At 47.8% G+C, this 15,568-nt stretch overlaps 1 protein-coding gene across 1 annotated transcript in view; it reads right to left on the reverse strand.

Annotated features, from left to right (window-relative positions):
• The window catches only part of LOC104501105 (MAM domain-containing glycosylphosphatidylinositol anchor protein 1-like), a 33,855-nt gene that overhangs the window by 7,374 nt on the left and 10,913 nt on the right, over positions 1-15,568 (reverse strand). The gene's annotated exons all lie outside the window — the stretch shown is intronic.

Below are 15,568 nucleotides of genomic sequence, written 5' to 3' on the forward strand. Positions count from 1 at the left end.
TAATCTCCCCCCTACGTGATACCCTGAAATTCTTTATTCTTGGCATGTCAGCCTTGGGGACACTGTGTGAAAGACAGGGACCTGGAAGTACCCCCATCAAGCAGCTGGCTGTCAGAAAGCAACAGACACATCACAGGGAGTTCAGAGATGCATAATAAAGAAGATGAAGTGTTTAGAGTCTGAGTGGCTGACTTACAAGAAAAGGTTAAAAGAATGAAATATGTGTATAATTTAGTGAACTGAGGAAAGAGAGGCATGGTACTGCCTGGAAATATTCAGAAGCATTAGCATTAAGCTGAGTAAACTAGGTGAAGGCCTGACGAGACAAGGAGAGCGTATCCAGTTCCTTTTTCTGGTGGTTACCCGGCTTGGGACGCACACCACAACCCAAGGCAAGGAGTGAAATAATTTGTTTCTCTCTCTTGAGACCGGCTGGTACTGCACAACCTTGGGGAGAGGGAGGCAAATGAGTGGGATCTCCCTCCTGGAAGCACTTTGCCAAGGATGAGAGAAGTCGTTACGGGATCTTCTGGCAAAACCAGCTTTGAGCTGCTGGTTTTATTGGTGTACTCCCTGCCCTCAGGAGCTTCCTATAGGGAGAGTCTCTAGAAGGATACCTAGTCCTCATGGAGGCCCTTGGCCAAACTGATGGCCCACATAGGAACTAGAAAACCACACAGATGTCGATAGGAGTGTGTTCAGAGCAGCTAATTACAGATGCCAGAGCCAGTAAGGTGAGGGATTGAGAGTGAATGAAGAATTAATATGAAGCTGCTAGCAAGCAAGGATTAAAAAACCACCATTATCTGTTCTACTCCCGTTTGGGGACTTGCAGGTAGAATCTCCTGTGCAAGAGCCTGGCTGAGTAGCCAGCACTGGGACAAATCAGGCAGCAAATGAACTTTGATGCCCTAGGAATAAAGTGAAGGCAAGATAGAAAGAGACCCAGAGAAGCATCTGGAATGAAAATTAGTGTCTGGAAAGCACTGCTGGTGAATGCCTGGCCTAAACCCAAGTCAAACCTGAGCATATCCTGGTTGATAGCTCCATGCCCTTGCAGCATCAGGAAAAAAGTTTCAACCTTTTGGCCCCCAGATTCCCTATAAGAACAATACTGGATATAAGCAGGCATTCTTCAGATGATTTCCAGTTGGAAAGGAAGCTCTCTATCTGCCCACAATGTGCCATGCTTCACTATCACTGTCTACACAGGGACAACTGAAGGTCAAAGCACACGAACAGCATGCCCGTGACTGCTGGAGTTGTAAAGGGGAATCAGATCTCATAGCCTTACCTGCAACCCTTGCTAAGTTACAAAGCCTCCCTGAGGCTGGGCATGAACCACACCACCTCCTTTTCCCAGTAAAGCTGTCACTGGGAATGTGCTTCAGGGAGGCATGGCCAAGAATCCAGGACTCTAGGTTAAGCAGGGATGAAGCCTCCATCCATCTGAACTGAGTCCACAGTTTTGTAGATGTTAAAGATTTTGCAGGTCTTCAACTTTGTTCTCTTCTACTATGCATCAGGCTGGCACAGGCTGTCAGTCAAATTTAAGAGCATGTAGTCTGTGATGGAGGTGCTTGGAAATGAACCTTCAGATCTGAGCTCCAGGCGGAGCCATAAATCATTACCACCCTGGACTACAGAAAACTCCAAGTCATCTTTCCAATTCCTTAGAGCTTCTTTATCTCCATTTTCCAGTCTGGCCCCAAACGCCGATAAAACAAGCGCTGCGGGGCTTCATGTTTTCTAAGGTAAAGCTTTGGGTTCATCCCGCCGCCCTAAAATCAAATGTTGTTCTAGGATCCCATTCACAGTCGTGAAAATCCATCGATTAAGTCTCAGGCTAAAAAGGGAGGTGAAGATTTTGTAGATATTGACATCCATAGGTCCCGACCATTGGTAAATTCACATCTGCCCACGCCCACCTCCATGCAATCTAGCAACACCCATCTGATGCCTCATGAACTATCTTCACTCCTGTGTAGCTTTCAGCATGTCACACGAGATTAGGTCGAACGATCAACCCGATGCTTCTAAGAAGGTGCACAGACTACATACTCAAATCCTACTTTGCAGGAGGTGGCCAACGCACAGTCCACGCATGTGTGGGGTGTGAGGAGCCCATTCACAGAGTGAACTGATTTGCCATGTGATCCTTACCAAACTACTTTTACCTACTTCTATCTTCTGACATGATGTGATTTTATAATAATCAAGAAGGATAATAGCACTCACTCAGAAACATAAAAAACATTTCATAAGACCTGAGCAAGGGAACAGAAGGGCCTGAGCTGTTCTGCCTTTCCAGTGGTGAAGAAGAACCAAAGTGGGACTTGCTCTGCAACCCCCATGCCTCCATCTGTGGAGATACGAATGACCCATCTGGAATGTTCTCCAGCGCCAGCTATTGCAGGCACGCCTTTTGCCTGGTTTTATACACAGTCATGCCTAGTTTCCTGTATCAGAGGCCAAATCCAGCTGCCCAGTTTTGCTACCTATTTCTGTTGCTGTCACTCCTTCCCTAACAGATGTATCTGGCATTTTCTAAAGGCACCTGCTAGCGAGGCACACACAAAACCAAGCCATCTATCTACTGCTAAATCTCTCCAGCTGACCAGAGACAGGCAAACACAAAGGAAATCCCAGGACACCGGCTATCCTGTTGTTACCTCTCCCACATAAGGCGACTTTCACATTTGCCTTGTAATCTGTATTATTCATTCTTCCCAGTCAAAAGAGAGAATAAAGGCTAGTGACGAGTGATGAGGGATCAGTTACAGGGAGAGTCAGCTGTACCTTCTGCTGGCTGCCTTTAAGACCAAAGCTGGCATTTCAAAAGAGTGGCACTTAGACAAAAGAGCACCAGCTTGGCTGCCAGACAGAGTAGCCCAAGGGATGCCTTTAAATGTTACCTTCTCACAAGAAAAGGTCTTCTCTGTTTCCATGGGACGAGGACTTCACTTTCACATTGAATAGCAGCATAGATCCGGAAGAGCCAGTGCAGGCAGCGTTGGGAGGGAGACAGGGTCTGTAAGGGCAGGGCCATGGGCACAGTCTGTGCGGGATGGCAGAGAAGGTAGAGGTTTCCTCAAGAGCTCTCCATGGGGCAGCTGGCAGGGGTTAATGTGGGGTGATGGGGTGAGAAAGGCTGTGGCACAGCTCAGTTTACTCGGGCTCAGATGAAAGGCAGGCAGCTGGAGTGCCTAGGAAGAAAAGGGGTGTGGGTGTGAGTGTGTGTGTTTATGAAACTGCGCACTTGAGACACAGGGTGCTGTGCCAAGTGCAGCGGAGCTCGGTGGGATGGGTAGGGAAGGCTCTCTGGATCCACAGCCAGGAGCTGGGCTGGCTGCAAGGTTGCACACAGCCTGGTCTCACTGCAACTCCCTGCTGTACTCCTGCACGATCCTTGTCCCAGCACAGGGCAATCTCAGGAGATCAGCTATCCATTAGAAATCCTGGATGAACCCCCAGTTTACATCTGGCAACCAACTGGGAATCCAGGGCTGAAATCTGCCATGGAAATTCCCATGGTATTTCAACTGCAGACAAGACAGACTGAGAGAAGAAGAAACTGATTCATGGCAAGAGATACCTGTAAATGGAAAAAGATACGTGTTGTGGAGAGGACTCGGACCTTGTATAGTCTCACAGAGTCACTTGCAGACCCACTGTAGGGACTAAAACTAGGCCAGGGAGAAAAGGGCTCTAACATTTCTAATGGGCTGTGAGCACTTTCAGTGTGGTTTAGTGAGAACACCACTGATCACAAACTAAAAGCCCAAGGCTTAGTGCAGACAAATCCCAGGTGTGACGGATGGTCCCCAGAAAGAATCTACTACTGTTCATAATCCCCACGACAAACACAGGTCTCTCTCCCTCTCTCATTTAAACAGATGTTAATGAATAGCAGTCACTGTCAGCCTGGTCTTCTCAGTTACAGTGCTGTGGGGGACACTTACTGTTCCGAGCGCTGGAAAGCAGAGGGTGAAAAAATAATAGTGGCACTGACAGAGGTGGAGAAATAATATTAGCTTGTACCCACTCATAATTTCTAGGAATGTAAGTTGTCTTCGTGCCATGATAGGCTGTATTTACTCTTTCACGGTCTCGATGCTTCAAACATTAACATATGTGGAGTTAGACAGCTGCTTTCCACCCCTGATTACAGAGACCTTTGTCTCTACATTTCTGTAACTGATGTCAGTTCGGTGTGTAGGGTCCCCTTGCCCAGTCACAGGGTCACTGCACAGAACCCTTCCTGCAGCCACTGCTGCAGTAACATCAGAGGGTGAGGGTTCAGAAAGCTCATCACAGCAAGAAAATGGAGCCTTGGTCAGAGTTTGGAAAGCACCACTATCCCACCTCTACTCATGGGGCAGCCCCCTTGGCTTTAGAGAAGCACTGAGCGTGTTCAGTATTGTAGTTTTTGATTGGCAATGTTCTACAGCAAACCTGTGACAATTACTTATATCTGGCTACTGGGAATTTTCTTTGCTTTTTACTGTGGATCTAAAAAAAATCAAAGAAAAAACCCCACATTTCCACCCCTGACCTCCTAAACCACCATCAAATGAGGATGGGCTTGAAGCCATATCCCCTGACATAGAAAAGACAGTTGCACCGATTGATCTATGATCCATCACTATCTGACTTACCTGGCATGCATATGAGTTCTGGGATGGAAGGAATGCACCAGCGGAGAAGCAACAACACTGCAATGTGAAGAGGCAAAGCGGACATATGGCTGGACCCCTGGCGGGGGGACATGCCGGGTGGGAGGACCTGAGGCATGCAGGCAGTGGGGTAAACGCAAAGGGGTGGTCACGTCTGCCTAGTGATGAGGAATGCGAGTGGTAACCAGAGGTAGGCAGGCAAACTACAGTTCCAGCTCCTTCTCTCTAGCACATCCCACCTGTCTGTGTACATAGAGAGCAGATGGTCATATGGTAGGAGCAGACTTGCAATGGAGCTATGCTTCAGCTCCTTTGCTCATTTGATCCACAGTCTAATTAGAGAAAGTGTTGGCATAGAAAGATGAATGACACAAGACTTCCATCTTTGATGCTGTGTGTATGGAACAAAATCCTGCCACTTCTTTTCATGGAAAATTCTCTGCGAGGTTTCTGTGACCAGTAACAGGCTTTCTATGTATGGATAACAGGATGTGGTTGAAAAAACCCCCACACTTCATGATGTTAAATTTATGCTATCTCAGAAGAACAAAGGCCCATCCAACATGCAGCCAGAACAGAGCAGAGGAAGGGTACAGAGCCTGGCATTTAAAAGAATCAGGAGTCCTTGGGCTTTTTGCCAACTTCATGTCTCATTCATTCTACCAGTTTGCTTCATCATAAAACCCTTTCCCATACTTCAACGTTTTGCAGGGGACAGTGTGGACTGTCTGACAGGACAGATGGGGTGTCTGACTCTCAGCCCTAAGCCCATCTGTGTTTTCACAGCCGCTGAACGCCACCGCGGGCAGCGGCTCTGCTCCCATGTGCCAGCTCACTGTGCTGCTGTGCCGCACAGCACCTGCCCACAGCCATCACAAGAGTCAGCACGGCAATTCACAACAGATCTGACCATGGGATCGGGCTAGGAGAAGGTTCCCTCTGCTTATCACAAGCAGAGCCGTGGTCGGGCTTGCCTTCAGTCCAGACACTCAACCTAATAGTGACCAAGTCATCAGTTCCCCACAACTCCTGGAGACCTCCTGCCCTTTGTAGGCAGAGGCGGGCAAGCAGGCAGGATGGTGCCTACCACCCTCTCAGCTGGACGTGTGCTTGTTTACAGCCCAGCAAAGCAGAAAACAAATGGCATCCTGAGCTGAGTGAGTCTCCAAACACTGTGCTCCAGCACGCATCCCCCTCCCTCGCCAGGCCCCGCCGGGAGAGCCTGCACCCAGCCCATGGTGACCAGACAGTCTCTCCAGAGCTTGCTCTTCCCCACCCCAGCTCAGGGGACACAAACACTTTCCCGGAGAGATGACCCACATCAAAAAGAATGGGGAGCACCCAGTAATCTGAGAGTCAATGATGGGAAGGACCTAAGTGTGTCTTCCCTGCTTGCTTACTGAGCAGGATGGTGCTTGAGCTGCCTTGAGGGTCTCTTGTTCCCTAGCAGCCCCAGACGTACTGCCAAACCCTGTTCCTGCACGGTGATGCTCCATCATGAAATGGAGATGCCCCCTGGGGTTCATCCTGCCTTGTTACTGCCCCTTCCATGCTGGTATATGCCGCATGCTGTCAAAAGGCACTGCCAGGGTGCAGAGAAGCTCCCGTTTGCTCTGTGTCCTCTGTACCATGATAATTCATGATAATTCCAGCTCCTTGCATGACTCCTTCCGTAACCAGTATGTGTGGTAATTCACATCATCCGTCTGTCATATACCTCTCTACACAGAGATTCTTTCTCATGGGATTTCTCACTCTTCAGGAAATATCACCAGCCCCAAAAGGGAGGAATTTGCATTACAAGAAAAAACCATACCATTTGTCAGAAATGTCTCCTGTTGTTTTATATTCCAGACCTGCCTCAACAACTTCTTTTATCCAGAGATCCTTGTAAAGACTAAGGGTGTGCACACTTATGGGGTCTCCTCATCTAAGAAGGAGAGGATGTAGCTATGGAAAGACGTTTTCCTGGACATTTTGAGCAGCACTCTATCTCTGGAGACTGAGAACAACCTGTACCACCTCTTAGCTAGGCCGTTTTGCTCCTAGCCAGGATCCCCCATATGAAAATACACACAGGATGCAGCCTTCCTTAAGTCATGGAGCAGGATGAGATATATCCTGGTATGAAAGCAGTTGTGTAGCTCCTCTTCTATCCACCCAGCCCTATGAAAGGAGTTGTGACCTTTCCATAGCCACTGCTTCTACTCATGTAGCCAGAGTTTCACCTTGCCTTTTGGGAGCTCTCCAAGGACACCTGCAACAATGTGATCTACATAAATGCAGAGCAGACAGGAACAGACCCTTCCCAGACCGCACTGTGCATTCCTTACTGAGCTTGAACAGATAAACTAGACAGCTGGATCAAATCCTTGGTTTTGTCTGTTTAAAAGAAAAAAAAAATCTCATCAGTGAAATTCTGTTTGGATAGAACGTGTACTAAATGTACAAAGTGTCCCTGTCCTTTGGTCAGGGAAAGCTGGTAGTAGCAGAAGGAAACGTGAGTTCCGCAGAGCAAGGGCAAAGGCTGATTCAGGGCTGAGTTCAGACCTGGTCACTCATCAGGGCCATGGCTGTGTCGGAGCCCAGCGCTGCCTCTGACTCAGACCCAAGCAAGGTAGAGAGAGCTCTGGGTACTCAGCAGAGAAGTGGCCACTGCCTCATTTCCCTGTGCAGCTCCTGGCAGACAGGACGGGAAGTTCTGGTGTGGATGCACCCACAACGCCCTGACTCCCCCAGGGCAAGGCAGGCAGCTTCTGTGGGCAGCAAAATAGCCCAGCCCTGCTGCCTTTGTTGTGGGCCTGATCTTCCCAAACACAGCACCTTCTTGTCCTTCATTTAATGGACAATTGCGGTACTATTTCTGCTCAGCATGCGAGGCAGGGGGACAGAAGCATTTCTGGAGGATATGATGGAGAAGGGGGCTGGCCCCAGCTTCCTCTGCCAGCAAAACCAGCTGCACAGGGGGTTGGTATGTCCAGACAGGGCTCCAAAGGAGGCCCAGAGGATGATTTGGTGGAGTCAGGTTCCTGTTTGTCCTGAGTAGGAGGACAGCCAGTGTTGGCCTTTGTCAAGGCACACCGAGCTCTCTCTACTCACCTGGCAGTCTGCATTACTCACCACTTTCCTAAAGCTGAGCATTGTAGATTCAGCATCTAAATTAATTTCAAACCTCAGAATGGATTCTCTGGATTATGGTCCTAGGGCCCTAAAGAGCGTAGATGCCAGAACATGATTTCTCATTACAAAGACCAAGACCAAAGCAGGGCTTAAGACCTACCCTGACGAAGCAGCTGTGAAGAAGAGCCTCCACAGGCAGCAGTGCTGGCCAGCCCATGGAAGGGATCATTACACTTGCTCTGTGCCTCAGGCACGTGAGCTGCAGCACCCATCTTTCTTCCCCTTCAGTGTTTTCTGAAATCAAGCAGTTTGAAGACAGCCAGGGAGCTCCTTCCCTCTTACTCTTGCTGTACCTGGTGGTCCCCAGAAGTGCTGGGTACTACCTTGAGGAAAGGCCAGCCTAGGGGAAAATAGGAGTATGAGAAACCTAGCAAGGAGACAATGCGTAGGCAAATTTCCCAGCAATTTTGCAGGCTCAAGAAGCGGAGTGGACCATAGTTGCTGTGAGATCTGCTTGCTCCTTGTTCACCTTCTGTTTTGTGACATGCCCAGATGTCTCCAGGCAAATGCTCTCTTTTCTCCCAGCTTTGATAAAGGATCCTTTCATCTTCATCTCTGCCACCAGAGACAGCTGGGTCCTTTGCGCAATCCATGTGCTTAGCTCTCAGACTGAGAGCATGCACTATGCTCAGCTCTCTCAGATAAGCTGAAACGTAAGTCTGCTTCATAGACAGTGCCAGGTTTAAAAAAGCACAACAGCCAGGCAGGGGGAGTCTTCTGTGGGCAGGCTTTGCAAAGACCTCAGCCAAGAGGAGGGAGCCGCCCAGAACCCCCAAAATACAAGAGATGTGTGTGGGAGAGTTCCTGACAAAAACCCTGCAGAAGAAGATGTACTTATGCTGAGGAAGACTTTGCCTGTGTCTTCCGTCTCCCTATTAACAAGCTATTTCCCCATCATTACCCAGTCTGTGGTCTCTTCGTCTGTCAGGGCAGCTGCATGGCTGCAAGGCTTGGAGCAGATGGGCTGGTTTAGCGTGATGCTGAAGCCAGCAAGACAGCGGGAATGAGCAGCTGAGACCACAGACTCTTACTGTTGAACTGAAGACACCACTCAAAATCTGTCCTCTGTCCTTCTCTGCCTGACCCAAGGAGACGTGAGAGGTGAATGTTTCAGGCCTGGGAAGTCGTTTACTGCAGGAAGGCTGTTAAGAGTAGGTTGCAGTGTTCCCAACTTTGAGGCAGGAGACTTCTTTGCCATTTCATGCCCTGCTGTGCTTTCACCAGAAAACTTCCAGAGGACTGGCTGAGGCACTGAGACTACCAACCTGGATGTGCAAACTCCTTCAGTTCAAGTGCTGGGGTGCCTTTCATCCCTGTAGAGCTCTCTTCAGGAAAGACAGTCACTCCTGGAAGTAATGGTGATGACTGACAGACTGATGCTTGTTGAGCATTTTTTTATTTTCTGGAAAGCATTTCGCATGTATTGTTACAAAATCATGTCTTGCAGAAGTTCAAGTACAGATGGAGATGGATGCACAAGTAGTGAAAGGTAGCTAGGCACTTTGGGCCCCCAGCCTTTATCCTGTCAGAGCACCCAGGGAGATCTCCAGATCCTGGTGTGACCAACTTCAGTCTCCACTTGTACAATTATGGCATTGGTGAAACACTTAATGGGTCACGGATAGAACAGAAGAGTGACCTGGGAGTGCTAAAGAAGTAGCTGGGTATGCACAGAGAGCTGTTTCCTCTTAAGTGTCTGTTAAGTTTTGTATGTAGCAATTTCAGGCTCTGAATAATTGATGTAACACCTGATATCTTAGGAGATGATCAGACCATCAGATTCAGCTACTCAACTTTGCACAAGGCTGGTGCTGCTGTGAGCTAGGTCTGAATGGAAAGATGTTTTCCTGAGAACCTGGAGGAAGGGAGGGGAGGATCACAGCAGCTTCCCACCAGGTAACAGTGACTCAAATCAAGGGCACAGGAGCAAAGATGATCTGTGGGGATTGAAGGCATCTGCAATGAATTGGTGTCACCAGTCTGTGCCCCTGGTAACCTTCCCAAAAAATTCAGTGGCATGACTGTGGTCAGATCTTGACTGGTAAGATAGAGGAAGAGGACTTCTGAAGAAGGCAACATTTCAGTGACTACCTCTGCTGGGGACTTGATTCAGTGATGCGCTTCTAGTGAGGGGCAAGGAAAGGTGCAGATCACTGCACCCAGTGCATACCATTCAAGGTACTAAGCAGAATACCTGCACCAACATGAAGACATCTTAATCATGGAATAAAAATGACAATCCGTATCTGAACACCTTTCCCTCCTCTCTATGTCTTCTTCAGCCTTACGTGCCAGGCTCTTTGGCATAGGGATGATTCAGTTCCACATCTGCAAGCCGTGTCAAGCATGCTGCTGTTGGCGTTCTTTGTAAGTAAATGTCCAGTGAAGGTGTAGACACTTAGTATTTACTGGGCTCCAGCACAAGGAACTGAAGAGAGTTCTCTGCCCTTGGTTATGCAGGAAGTTAATCTATGGCTATAATCCAAAGTTCACCGAAGTCTTTAGAAAAACAATGACTTCAATAGTCTTTGATTCAGAGCCACTGTATTGAACCTACACAGCTTGAATGACACTTTACAAACGTGGTTATCGTGCCAGGTATTTATAATCCTTGTTCATGATCATGGTGTTTGACTAACTTCCCCCCAAAACAAGCAGGTACTACCAGAAGAGACCACAGCCTATCCAAAGGGTCCATACCATAGCCCACAGGAAGCTGCTGGATGTCTGCACAAAACATTAGTCAAACACACATCTATTGATGGAGAAATGACTAAAGCCAAGAACCCATCTGAGTAAGTGGGAAAAGTATTTAAAAAATTGAATATTTTTTTTCATTTAAAAATGTTCACTTAACTCTAACTGCAACTTGTTTTCAAGAGCCTAGAGGGAAGTGAATCATACTCATTAGGAAAAATCAGCCTCCTCTCAGTCAATCCAGTGATGTAATCTCTATCCTGTACAGTTACTGCACTGGAGATAATGGCGTGATTTCATGAATGATGCATTTGTATATAAGGCAACCTTTACATATCCAACAAAACGCCGCTCTCTCCAGGGTGTCACTTGTCTGTATGCAGTAGAAGGGTGCTGTGTTCATAAACAAGGTTTGGGTAGGAATGAGGGAGCTGCAATGCTGAGTCTTACAAAAAAGGGCACCTTCACGGTTCACATTGCTAATACGTCAACACAATACATTGATACCTATCAACCTCTGTGACCTGACAGCTCTGACTGCTGTCACTTGTCAGAAACAAGATGATGACACATTGCATCTGTGGTAACACTAGCTCCTATGTGTGATCACAAAATCACAGAATCACAGAATCATTTTGGTTGGAAGAGACCTTTAAGATCATCAAGTGCAACTGTTCACCCTGGGCTGCCAGGTCACCACTAAACCATGTCAATCATCCACCACGATCTCTCAGACATACCTTTGCACAGGCTGTGTCATCTGAATTGAAGAAGTAAAGAAGGAATTTGGTTTGGTAGGCCTTCCAGATCCGTGTTTTCTACTCAGCAGGAGGGCATCAGTGATATGACCAGTGTAAGTGGTGCCTACAAACCAAACACCTCTGTGAAACAGCTTATGGCTTTCTTGAACTTCCATGATGTGGCAAATGATCTGATCAAGTCTCATTATTTCAGAAACAAAATTCCTCTTAATCAAACCCAAGCACTGTTCCTTGCAGCACCTTGGAATGGAATGGAATGGAATGGAATAGAATAGAATAGAATAGTTCAATTGGAAGGAACCTACAATCATCATCTAGTCCAACTAGTGACCTCTTTGATCACCTCTAGAAAGTCTGTTCCAGGGTCTGATCACCCTCTCAATAAATGAATGTTTCCTAATATCTAGTCTGATCCTCCCCTGATGCAGCTTTGAACCACTCCCAAGTGTCCTGTCACTGGAGAGGGCAGGGAGAAGTGATCAGCACCTCCCTCTCCATATCCCCTCCTCAGGAAGGTGTTGAGAAAAACGTGTAGTTTATGATTTCATTGGAAGCCTCCCATCCTGATTATACATAGGCCAGACTTTGCTGGGGTGATTTGATAAGGTCTGAGTCACCTGGAACAACAACACTTTTAACTTTTCCTGACTTTCATAGATGCTGGATACACACCAGAAAATAAATCTGTTCCCTGATTTCTGGGAGAGGAACTGGTGAAAGTAAGACTGTGACACTGCTAGTGCAGAAAGGAGGCTCAAGGCACAAGCAAATTGCAGGCCAAGAGCAGGGTCTTCAGACATTGACTCAACCAGGCCCAGCTCTTGAAGCCCAGCACCTGCCGGTTTCACTACAGGATGCAGCTGAACAATCCCATCTTGGGAGGTACCCCAGGGCAAGGTGAGGTCTTTGCCTTCTCCCCTCTTTGAGACTGTATCTCATTATAAGCCTGTGTGAAGTGACTGCTTCTATTAAAAATGCAGCAAAAATAGTTTGGAAAGGGTCTCACAAATCAGAGGGAGGCTAAAAAAATGCTGTTTGGCTACATCCTACACCACTGCTTGCATGTAGGCACCCCTGTGAGCAAATAAACTCTGACACAAGTGTTTTCCCCTTAAGTCACTGGCTCACAAAATATGGAGCTGTAGGGTTAGTAATCACTCTATACCACGGGGACCACAATGGCCACACAAGAAGTTAAATCCTCTGTGACTGAAATTTCCTCGTTCCTCTGAGCAACAACCCTCCACGGGTCTGACCCTGAAGACATTTCTTGTTGCAGGGCCTGTGAGAGCATCTGGCAGCAGGCAGGAGGCTGTGCAGATCATAACCCGGCTACCGCTGAGCTAGGAGATGTCAGAGAGGTGGCGAGGGAGTGCAGTGGGGCGAGTCTGGGGACGCTGTCCCTTCAAAGCATCCCCATCTCGGGCAGCCCCTGGGAAGGGAGAAAGATGAGTCTGATGGATGAAGCAGGGACTTGTGGATCTGCTCCCAGCTGCCATGCTGACTCACCAAACCAATTCGACACAGAGACCTTCTGAACTTGGCGACTGCCTGCTGCCTGCTGTGGCTAGCTTCCTCTCTTGAAGAAAGCAAGCAATACCTCATTTGATGTATCTGTGCCTGTCACGAGAAAGACATCCTCACTGCTGAACGCCTGGTGGAAATGGGATTTAATTCCTTCCCCTCCCCGTTTTTTGTGTTTGGGCTGGCAGGATCATAGGGCAACGCGAATGCTCGCTCCGGAGGGGGCCAGAGGAAAGAAAACCAATGACCAAATAACTCCAGAAGAATGGGAATTGCCTCCAGAGAGTTCCCCTTCACCCTGCTCTCTCATCAGCTGAAAGATATTCACAATCACCCTGCTCTGCTAGTCACTGAATATTTTATACCATGGCTACAAACGGTCCATTTGTATTCTGTTTCTCTCTTTCGTCATATCTATTATAAACGAGTAGTGTCTGGGAACTCTCCCAGGGAAGATTTGCCTGGATGACTATGGATATTTTATAGTCAAATTGTGAGAGTAAACCAGCTTTCGGGATCTGTAGAGGGGGGAAAAAGGTAATAAAAGGGTTATTAAAAAAATAAATAAATGTCTGGATTCTATACGACTTATTTTCATAGCGACAGAACTTTGGTTTGCTCCACGATGGAGATGGACCTGCTAGAAGAGGCTTTGGCTGGGAGATGTCCTCTTGTTGGCCCTGTCTGCCAAGAGGAGCAATCTGATAATCTCTTGCTAAGCACTACAACTAGTTCAGCAGACCTGGCATCTGGCTTGGTAGGACTAGGCTGGCACTAGGTGAGCCAGGGGGTGGAGCTCTGTCTGCAGACATCAGGGATAGCTGGCAATATGGAAAGTAATACACGGCCCAGGGTTGTAGCCACTCCATCTTTACCTTCATATTGTCGCATACGTGATATAGGTAAGAGGTCAGGGTCTGTCTCATTTGACAGGAGAAGTCTTAGCGAGAAGCCCCGTATCTGAGAGGGGGCACTCTCCTCCAAAGCAGGGCTAAAGGAGAAGAGCTGAAGCAACTTGCTTTGTACTCAGGCAGGCTGCCACTTTCCCTGGGAACTCTGAGAGACTTCAGCCACCAAGGGTGTCAAGCCCGGCACCAACCGAACAAGCGAAAGCTTTCTTGCAGGGTTTCACAACCTCTGCACAAGCAAAACCAGCCAGGCCACAACCACTGTGCATTAGAAATGTAGCTCAAGCCATTAGAGCTGCTGGTGAAATAGAGTGTGTCCCACCTTCATTTGTGTGCCTGGAGGGGTGAGGGCAGCATGACAGTAAGGGAAAAGACAAAGTGCGTAAGGGTTAGTAAGTAGCATGGACGGAATTATGAAAATCAGACAATTTCAGGATTGCTAAGCATTCTGATTTTCCTAGAGAGGTCTCAGTTTCACCCTGGCACCCCGATATGTAGAACAGAAGCCAAAACAATTACAGAATATCATGACTGGCTCTGAAAGAAACTCTAGAGAGCAGATACAAGGTACTGAATTTCAATTTGCAGACAGATATATTTTGGGTTGGCTAAACCAAGCCACGTATTGCACAGGCCAAGAGAAGTTCTTCTCATTTCCTTCTCTTTCATTCTGACTCTTATCTAGTCAGTCTAATTTTAAAATAATTTATTCATTCTCAGCTCAAGCAGCACACACCCTGGAAACCATCATATGGCATTAAAGAGTCTCTCCGCCTTGCACAAATTTATCAGCCCCTTTATGTAACAAGGGGAAAATGGGGAGCAGGTGGGCAAAGCAACGCTGAATGTGAAGGGAAAAAACAACAGATATAAGACATGCCCGAAGCCGAGGAATAGAAAACGGCACTCAGTGGTTTTCTAGGTCTTAGGAGTCACTGTATCTTTTGCTCCGGCTCTTTGTGGGTGGAGCAAATGAATAAAGAGTGAAAAAGCCAACAGCCTGAAATGATTTGATTCCCTGGCACATCCAATCCAGCCCATCTCCAGACAGGCCACCACATAAGAGCTGTAAAACAGAGCTCTCTTCCAAATGCAAGAAAAAGCTGACAGGCTTTTACTTTCCTCATGAAATGAACTTGGAAAGACGACACATCACTGCATTCCTAAAGGAAACAAAGCAACAGAGGCCTCCTCCCTCCACATCTTTTGTCCTTGTCTGTCTCCCGCCAGTCTGGGCCACCCTTCGTTGCAATCACAAACAATGAGATCCCTTCTGAAGCTTCTAGAAGATGACATGCAGGAATTAGGCAGCAAGGCTGACTGTCCACAAAGGACAGCGGTGGGGAACAAGGGAGTGTGCCAGCCAGTGTTAACAGCTGAACTCTTGTCAGTTAAGCAAGACCATCAGGTCCAGGAAAACCTGGTGTGAATCAACACTGACAGTGCTCTACCTGAGCAACCTGACAACCCCTGCGTGAAGACAGCACCGAGCAGTCTGCCTGCAGGGGGAACACAGGAGCGCGCAGCCACCTCCAGCCTAGCTGGGCTCTGAGTGCAGACAGCAAATATGAGCCCTCAGACCAAAGACAAGAGATGGAGACTTGCTCAGTAAACAGGAGCCCAGCCCTTACCTCCAGCATCCCCGGTGTCAGTCCCCACTGAGAGATGCGGATCCCTGATTTTGCAGCTTAACCTCTCAGACATGCCTCACGTGCACAGAGATGCGATGGCCAGACTCAGGAGCAGGTTCACCCCCAATGACATCAATGGTGCTGAGCAGAGAGCTGTTAATTAACCCCATTTATTGAAGGGCGGACACATT

The sequence above is a fragment of the Buceros rhinoceros genome, unplaced genomic scaffold (genome assembly GCF_000710305.1).
Source record: "Buceros rhinoceros silvestris isolate BGI_N320 unplaced genomic scaffold, ASM71030v1 scaffold3121, whole genome shotgun sequence".
Classification (NCBI taxonomy): Eukaryota; Metazoa; Chordata; class Aves; order Bucerotiformes; family Bucerotidae; genus Buceros; species Buceros rhinoceros.